Raw genomic sequence first — 8,562 nt, 5'->3', positions numbered from 1 at the left:
TGGTTGTGGTAGAATCATAAATATATCCAAACATTTATTTGTTGGTTCTTCCTTTGAGTTAGATGGGTTTTGTTTTGTTTTGCTTGGACTCCTGGTAATTAATCCTTGCAATTTTCTTGGCAAGGTTTGGTCACAAGTGGTTTGCCACTTCCTTCTTCCTTGGGCTGAGAGAAATGACTGGCCCAAGGTCAAAAGCTGGTTATGTCCCTAAGGAAGGTCTAGAGCTCACACTCTCCTTGTTTTTAGCCTGAGGCAACCAAACTGACTCTCAAAACTTTCTAGTCTTTAGTTATTTACCATGCATACTTTTAAGTCCTTATCAGCTTGGCTACTTGAATCTCTAGGTCTGTAGTTCATGACCTTTGTGGCTTGGCATCCCAGCGAGGTGGGGGAGAAGGGAACCCGGACCCATGAGCAGTAGGCCAGCACACATGCGCATCTCAACCTACATGTGCCTGCCCTGCCCCTCTTGCAAATTGAACTGTGCGTATGAATGCAGGCCCAACACTCATGTGGCCAGGTTCCAAATAGGCCATGTCGGCTAATGGGCTGTGGCCCAGGGATTGGTAACCCCTGCTGTAGAGGAAAGGGGGACCTCATGCACCAGCAATTTTCCATACATAGCCTTGCTTATAGGTTTTCCACAGACATCAGGTTTTACAGTGCAGAAATTGGCTAGAGTCCAAAAATGTAATGTTTGCTATTCTTAGGGCAATATGGCCATTGATTGCCATCTGCATCCCCTTTTAAAGCAGTCTAAAATAATGGTTGCCATATAGCAGAGGTCCCCAACCGCCGGTCCGCGGACCGGGCCGTTGGGGCTTTTCAGCCGGTCCGCGGCGCCAGGGCCCCCTCTGCCTTTCCGCACCACCAGCGGCGCTCCCCCCGCCAGCCAGCCAAGCCCCGCGCCCGCCGGAACCGGCTCCTCGCTCTCCCCCCGCCGCCCGCCGCGTTTGCAGGAGGTGGGGAGGGTTGGGCGGCCCGCCAAGGCCAGGAGGGACGCCGCTGCCCCCCCTTCCCTCTCTCCGCCCGCCGCTGCGCCTCCTTGACGCCGAGAGGAAATGCCGGCAAAGGCTTTCCTCAGCGGAGGCCGGCGAAGGTGATATTGAATGTCGGGGGAGAACGGGCGGTTGCGTGCGCTCCCTATCTCCCTGCTAGCCCACTCGGAATATTCAAAATAAGAAAAACCTTTGCCGGCGAAGGCTTTTCTTATTTTGAATATTACGAGTGGGCTAGCAGGGGGATAGGGAGCGCGCGCAACCGCCCGTTCTCCCCCGACATTCAATATCACCTTCGCCAGCCCCGCCTCTCCTGCAAACCCCCTTGCTGAGAGCCCGGGGCGAAAGTGCTCTCGCAAAGGTGAGGCGGGCAGGGCGTGCGCGCGTCATCGCTGAGAAGAACGGAGAGAGAACGAGAGTGAGTGAGAGCAACAGACAGCAAGATAGAGAGAAAGTGAGAAAGAGAGAGTGAGAAAGGGGGGGAGAGAAAGAGATAGCAAGAGAGAGAACAAGAGAGAGAAAGAGCGTGAGAAAGAAAACAAGAAAGAGTGAGAGAGAGAGAAAGCAAAAGAGACAGAAAGAAAACAAGAGAGAGAAAGTGAGAAGAAGAGAGAGAAAGAGGGGGAGAGAGAGAGAAAGAGAGAGGGGGGAGAGAGAGAAAGAGAGGGAGAGGGAGAAAGAGAGAGGGAGAGGGGGGAGAGATAGCAAGAGAGGGAGAGAGGGAAAGGGGGAGAGAGGGGGGAGAGAAAGAGAGAGGGAGAGAGAGAGGAGATAAAGGAAGAGGAGAGAGAGAAAGGAAGAGAAAGAAAGAAAGAGGGATAGAAAGAGAGAGAGAGTGAGAGATGCTCAGTGAGCCTTTCTTTGAAGTTGCCTTTCTTTCTTTCTCTTTCTTGCTTTCTTTCTTGCTCTTTTTCTTTCTCTCTTTTACCTTCCCTTCCTCTATTTCTTCTTTTCTTTCTCCTTCCTACCTTCTTCCCTTACTCTCCCCTTTCATAAGTTTCCTTGCTTCCTTCCTCTGTTCCTGTCCCTTCCCCCTTTCTTTCTTTCTTTCTTTCTTTCTTTCCTTCCTTTCCTCCTTCCATTTCTTGCTTTCCTTTTCCTTCCTCCCTTCTTTCCTCCCTCATTCCCTTCTTTCACTCCTTCCTCTCTTACTCTCCCCTTTCACACCTTTCCTTGCTTCCTTTGCACCCTTCTTTTGTTCCTGTCCCTTCCCTCTTTCCTTCCTTCCTTCCCACCCTCCGTCCATTCATTTACCCATTCCTCTCTTGATCGCCCCTTTTACGGCGCCGCTGACAGCTAGCTCCCCCCCCCCCCCACCGGGCCATGGAAAACTGGTCTAGCTTAAAGCCGGTCCCTGGTGCAAAAAAGGTTGGGGACCTCTGCCATATAGTACTGACTAGGGATAGTAATCCCACACTGGCATTGAAAAAAAATATTTTGGACTACTTTTTGTGCAGTTTGATTGGGTAACTACCAAGTTGAAAGACACCTCCTTTTATATGCTGATCGTCCATCTTTTTCTTACACATCAATAGCCCAAATCAATAGCTCTTTCAATTTTTTTTCAATTTTTTTGGCTTATTTTACATAACATATGCATGCATTGAAATGAGAAGAATTTAATATTGGAAACCGCCCAGGGTCCTTCAGGAGTTGGACAGCATAATTAAATAATAATAAATAAATAAATTCCAGATGTGAATACATTTTAAATTTCTCTGCTGACAGTACAGTATTAGAAGTTTTATTTTCAATCTCTTTCCTAACAACCTTTGCTAATTCCGTATTTTAACAGGTATTCTCTACAAAACTATTTACTCACACAAGAGGCAAATTCTTTAAACTTAACCAGTCTTTGCTTCAGCTTTTCACAATACTTCCACAAAGAATTATGTTGACAGCCTCTAACAGAATTCCTTATTATATCTCTGGGACAGCAAATTTCTTTATTACTCTTCTGTCCCATGCTTTAATCCCTCAGAATATCAGGAAAAAGAATCTATGAAACATGTGAAGTTGTTAACAAAATGTCCCTGTGATGATTAATCTCATTTAAAGTGCCAATTAAAAGAAATGGCTCTGAAATTGTTTAAGATGGGCTGTTGTATTCCCACCGTGAGATCCGGATCTAACCACCACAATCAGCATTATTTTCCTGAAAGATGCCACTCACTTTTGGAAATTGTATATACAGTACTGTACTTCTGCAAATACATTCAGCAATGTTATTTTATGTCAAATAATCCCATTCAAATTTTTAAAACCAAGGATATGCTAAACCAAGAAAAAATGCTGATGCTGAAATATGTAAGATTTGTTATTTTTTTGAAAAATAGCTGGAATGTGTGTAAAGCTGGAAAATTGCTTTGTTACATGATGCATTGTGGGCATTCCACAAATGTTCACTTACAGATTAACTTAAATGCTGGTTGCAAAGCATTTGCAGAGCAAACAGATTAAGATACTTCCTGTCATGTGTGTGATTCCACAGTACCATTCTGGGACACAGAACGCTAGATTACTTATGGTTTTGGACTGGACCCAGCAGGATGCTTCATATCTTCTTAGAACTGCCCTTTTGATGGGATCAAATGTTTCACAATGTGTTGAACTTTGCACTTTTCACCCTGCAGCACTGAATTTTTTAGCATTTAATATTAGCATTTAGACTTATATACTGTTTCACAGTGTTTTACAGCCCACTCTAAGTGGTTACAGAGAGTAAGCATATTGCCCCCAACAATCTGGGTTTTCATTTTACTGACCTTGGGAGGATGGAAGGTTGAGTCAACCTTGAGCGTACTGAGATTCGTTCTGCCAAACTCCTGGCAGCCTGTGATCAGCAGAAGTAGCTTGCAGTATTGCACTCTAACCACTGCACCACCGAAGCGCTTAAAAGTCTCCTGGAATATATATTAGAACAGACACATTGTTTTACAAAGCAAAGGATTAATGGGTAAATAAATAGTGAAATAACTGTTTCAACCGATTTATTTAGGGAAATGTAATCCTAAACTATCTGCAGGCTTAATGGCAGCTAAGACAGACATAGAGTAGCCTAGAACAGGGGTGCCAAACTGACGTCACGGTGGTGTCACGTGACGTATCAAGACTTCCCTCCTTCACTAAACTGGGTATGTGTGGTCAAGATGTGATGCATCTGGCCCACAGGCTGGGAGTTTGACAGCCCTGTCCTAGAACAAGGATTGACCTCTGCTAAATTAGATCCAGGAGTAGAATATTTGCCATATTAAACATCTGGTCTTGCTATTAGTCATATGGAAGTATATTATAATTGTACATTGACCAGAATTACCTTGAAGTAAGCTGGGCAGCCTATAAATTTTATAAACAAACAAACAAACAAACAAACAACTACTGTAAATACTCTTGAGTTGTAAAAATCAAGACACACAAACACCAAAAAATCTTCTTAATTCTATCTCTTGATTTCTATAGTCCAGATATGGTAGCTTTACTTTATATGAATAGTTTAGTGAACCTACAAGTGACATGTAGAGAACAGGTTTTCCACATCCTCCTCAAAACCATATTCCTGGAAAAAACTATATTCCTGGGGGAAAAATTGCAACTCAAGCCATTGTTTCTTCAATGATAAATCTGGATATATTATTTCAAATGGATTTACATTCAAGATTGTAGCCTTTACTTTATTTTTAAAAATTCCACAGAAAACAGTTATCAGCTCAAAGTACAAAACAAACAAGTAAATAAAAGGATAACTTCTCTTTCCTCAACTTGATAGAACTTGCAAATTCATATGAAATAAGTGACATACTGTATATGTCTCTACCTGCAGGTGGTAGCAGTAGAATAGACAATATTTTTTACATTTGTATCCTTATGAAGATTATTTACTAAGAGATCCTATAGAGAGAGAAAAAGTAAAGAGCTATACAGTATACATTTACAATAGTTTCACCTTTCAATGAAAGTTGATATAGGAGGCAGCATTATAAATCTTGCTGTCCCATCAGCTGTCTCTTGCTACCACTTGAAAAAGAAAAAAATTCAACCTGTAGTTTTGGAAAACAATAGAGCAGTCAAATTTATTGGTCAACAATTAATTTCACACTCAATCCAACGTGTATGATAGTGCTTAGGGTAATTCTACTCACAAGGCATTGCCCACCTGTACCCAGCTATTGTACAAACATATACAAATACAAATCAAATCAAATCAAATCAAATAAATAAATAAATGCATACATAACTAAATACATAAATAAATAAATATCCCAGTGGCATCTTTTTTCTGACACATTCCAAGGATGATGTCATCATTTCATCCCCAGGAATTATCAAATCATTCATAGTTCTACTACCACTAAATTCTGTTACCGACTGATTACGTGTCATCAAGTCAGCATCAACTATTTTTTAAAAAAATATTTTTATTAATATTCAAAATAAAAGACATAACAAAATGAACAAATATTAAATTGACAAGACACTACATTTAACACAAAAAGGAGCTTCAATTGCTCCGCTCAGCATAGGAGTCTTCTTAATACAGAAAGAGAAAACTAATTATAGTTTAGATCAATACAGAAAAGTACCGTATTTTCCGGTGTATAAGACGACTGGGTGTATAAGACGACCCCCTAACTTTTCCAGTTAAAATATAGAATTTGAGATATACTCGCCGTATAAGACTACCCCTCTTCTGACGCACACCAAATAAAAATGAAAAAAACCCCATCAGATTTGCCTCTTGCCCGGCGGGGAGAGCAAAGGCGGCGGGAGTAGCGGAGGCGAGGGGGAGAAGAAAGAAGCGGCGGTTAGCTGGCGAGGCACCAGCTAGAGGGCTGGACCCCGCCGCTTTGCCACCGCTCCCGCCGCCGGCTTTGCTAGGGGCGAGTGCCACGCCCGGCGGCAGGAACTGCGGGGGGTAGCCGGCGTACGCTCCGTCTAACAAGCCCTTGCCGCAGCTATCCGCCGCTTCTTTCTTCTCCGCCTCGCCTCCGCTACTCCCGCCGCCACCTTTGCTCTCCCCGCCGGGCAAGAGGCAAAGGCGGCGGCGGGAGTAGCGGAGGCGAGGCGGAGAAGAAAGAAGCGGCGGATAGCTGTGGCAAGGGCTCATTACGCCGGCTACCCCCCGCAGTTCCTGCCGCCGGGCGTGGCGCTCAACCCCAGCAAAGCCGGCAGCGGGAGCGGCGGCAAAGCGGCGGGGTCCAGCCCTCTAGCCAGTGCCTCACCAGCTATCCGCCGCTTCTTTCTTCTCCGCCTCGCCTCCGCTACTCCCGCCGCCGGCTTTGCTCTCCCCACCGGGCAAGAGGCCGGGCGAGCAGGCCGAGGCACTGGAACGGCGGGCAGGTGGCGCTTGGCACCCGGAATCCCGTCTTCTCGCCACCGCCCGAGCTCCCTCCGGAGCCTGCTGCCGCCGCCGCGCTTCCTCCGCTGGCCGAGGAGTCCTTCTTATCCACGCCGGTAGTAATGGGATACTGATCACACATTCTACAGCCTGTGTGATCAGTATCCGGCGAATTTCCTATACTGTGGAATCAGTATCCGGCGTATAAGACGACCCCCCACTTTGGAAAAGATTTTCAGGGGTTAAAAAGTCATCTTATACGCCGGAAAATACGGTAAACATATCAATAAAATATCTCTATATAATATATGCTATCATAGAAATTTTAACTTTTCAATACTTTCCACCAATTATATAATTGTGGTTTAAAGCAATCCGAAAAAATAAACTTATCTATCAAATATCTCTATATGATATATTCTGTCTAGTAAATTTAACTATTTAACACTTTATTTTGATATCTTTTTTTGTATTCCACCAGTTGTAAACCTTCTGCCAAGTTTTATTTAAAAAGTCAGCATCAACTATTAGAGAGTTCACGAAGAGATATTCTCCAGGAGATCTGTCCTTAACCTGTTTCCTCAGGTCTTATTATGGTGCAACCATTGCTTCTATAATGGAATTCATCCACTTTGCTACCGGTTGTCTTGTTTTATTTTTTCTTGCCACTGTTCCCGGCATTACAGACCTTTTCAGAGATCTACAGTATGTTTCTGCATTTTTATTTATTTTAGTTCACTTCATAACGTTACCCCTTTCCTCATAACAACTCTGCATAGCTAACACTTCAAATGATAGCATTAAAAGCAAGTAAAACACAGCAGCTTATTAAAAGATGAATGCTGACATAGAATGAACATATCCCCACTTCAGACAGAGGATTCTGGAGAACTCCACCAATCAGTTTAGTCCAAGGCTTGGGAAAAAGGACAGGTTTAAAGAGAAGTGTGCATTTTCTTGAATGTTCAGAGTGGGATGCATGGAAATCTCAGGATGAATGCTACGCCATAGTGCAGAGCAACTACACAGAAGACCTATTTCCAGGATATCGTAAAATGACATGGTTTTATTGATGGAACCTAGAATATGTCCACTGTGTCCAAACAAACAGACAGGCAAGCACTGTGGGATAACGAAACACAACTGAACTCTGTGGCTTCATGGAACCTTGATTATGTTAGATGGTCTTAAACTTTTTGCCATCAGACTTCCTTTGCTGCAATGTTAATATACAAACCTCTTTTAAAAATCCAAATACGTACCAAAATGAATACAAATGAACAATGAAAAAAAAATATTTATATTTATTTATTTATTTGTTTGATTTTTTTATGCCACCCTTCTCCTTAGACTCAGGGCGGTTTACAATTCAATCCAAGATGGATTTATTTATTTAAATTTCTACATCACCCAGATCATCTAAGTGTTTCTGGGCGGTTTACAACATTTATTCTAACAATGCAGAACTAAAAGATTCTTCATACCTCCCCTGGATTCTGTCTGGACTTCCCAAAATGAGGTACATTAACAGTTTGGGAAACCCTGCTCTTATTCAGTAAAATGATTTGCCATTGAAGATTTGCCTCTAAATTCTATAGAATTCCAGCCCTTCAATTTATAGCTTTGATATTTCTAGATTAGGTTCTGTTTTTGTTTTTTGTTTTTGTTTTTTTTTAGAAATGAGTCAAGATCATACAGATGCTTTACCTACGGTGGGCTAATGAATTACAGAACTACCTGGCAGAACTAATAGCCATACACAGAAAAGAAACCCAGAATATTTAATATTATATTTATGCTATTCTCTTTTTTATTTCTGCATTTTTGACACCCACACCCACGTTTCCATTGTAAATATAAATATATATTTATACAGAGGTAATTTTTGATATACAGTATCTGTATCTATACCTACCTACTACATAATCTACCTATCTTCCCTACCTATCAACTCTCTCTCTCTCTCAATCATCTATATTTTACAGTATTTATTTATTTATATATTTATTTATTTGTTCAGTCAGTCAGTCAGTCCAATACACAATAAAGGTTATAGAGGATATACTCGTAGTAAAATACTGTATATCAAAGAAAGAAGAGAAGAGAAGATATAGGAATAAAATATATCAATCATCTCTCCCTTCCTCCCTCTGTCTCTCTATCATCTATCCATCTCTCTCTTTCGCCCTCTCCCACACTGAACTCTTAGAATTGCAGCTCGAAATCTTA

General features: G+C 42.3%; 1 long non-coding RNA gene across 1 annotated transcript in view; it reads right to left on the bottom strand.

Annotated features, from left to right (window-relative positions):
• The window catches only part of LOC139174519 (uncharacterized), a 40,306-nt gene that overhangs the window by 31,276 nt on the left and 468 nt on the right, over positions 1–8,562 (bottom strand). Inside the window, exons 2-3 of the long non-coding RNA XR_011560364.1 lie at positions 4,942–5,035; positions 3,764–3,901 (exon numbers count right to left, since the gene is read on the bottom strand). This is a non-coding gene — a long non-coding RNA (uncharacterized lncRNA). The remainder of the gene's footprint in view (positions 1–3,763; positions 3,902–4,941; positions 5,036–8,562) is intronic.

Source organism: Erythrolamprus reginae, chromosome 1, assembly GCF_031021105.1.
Source record: "Erythrolamprus reginae isolate rEryReg1 chromosome 1, rEryReg1.hap1, whole genome shotgun sequence".
In the NCBI taxonomy this organism is placed as follows: Eukaryota; Metazoa; Chordata; class Lepidosauria; order Squamata; family Dipsadidae; genus Erythrolamprus; species Erythrolamprus reginae.
The sequence above is the reverse complement of the archived record's forward strand: the minus strand, read 5'-3'. Positions and strand labels throughout refer to the sequence as shown.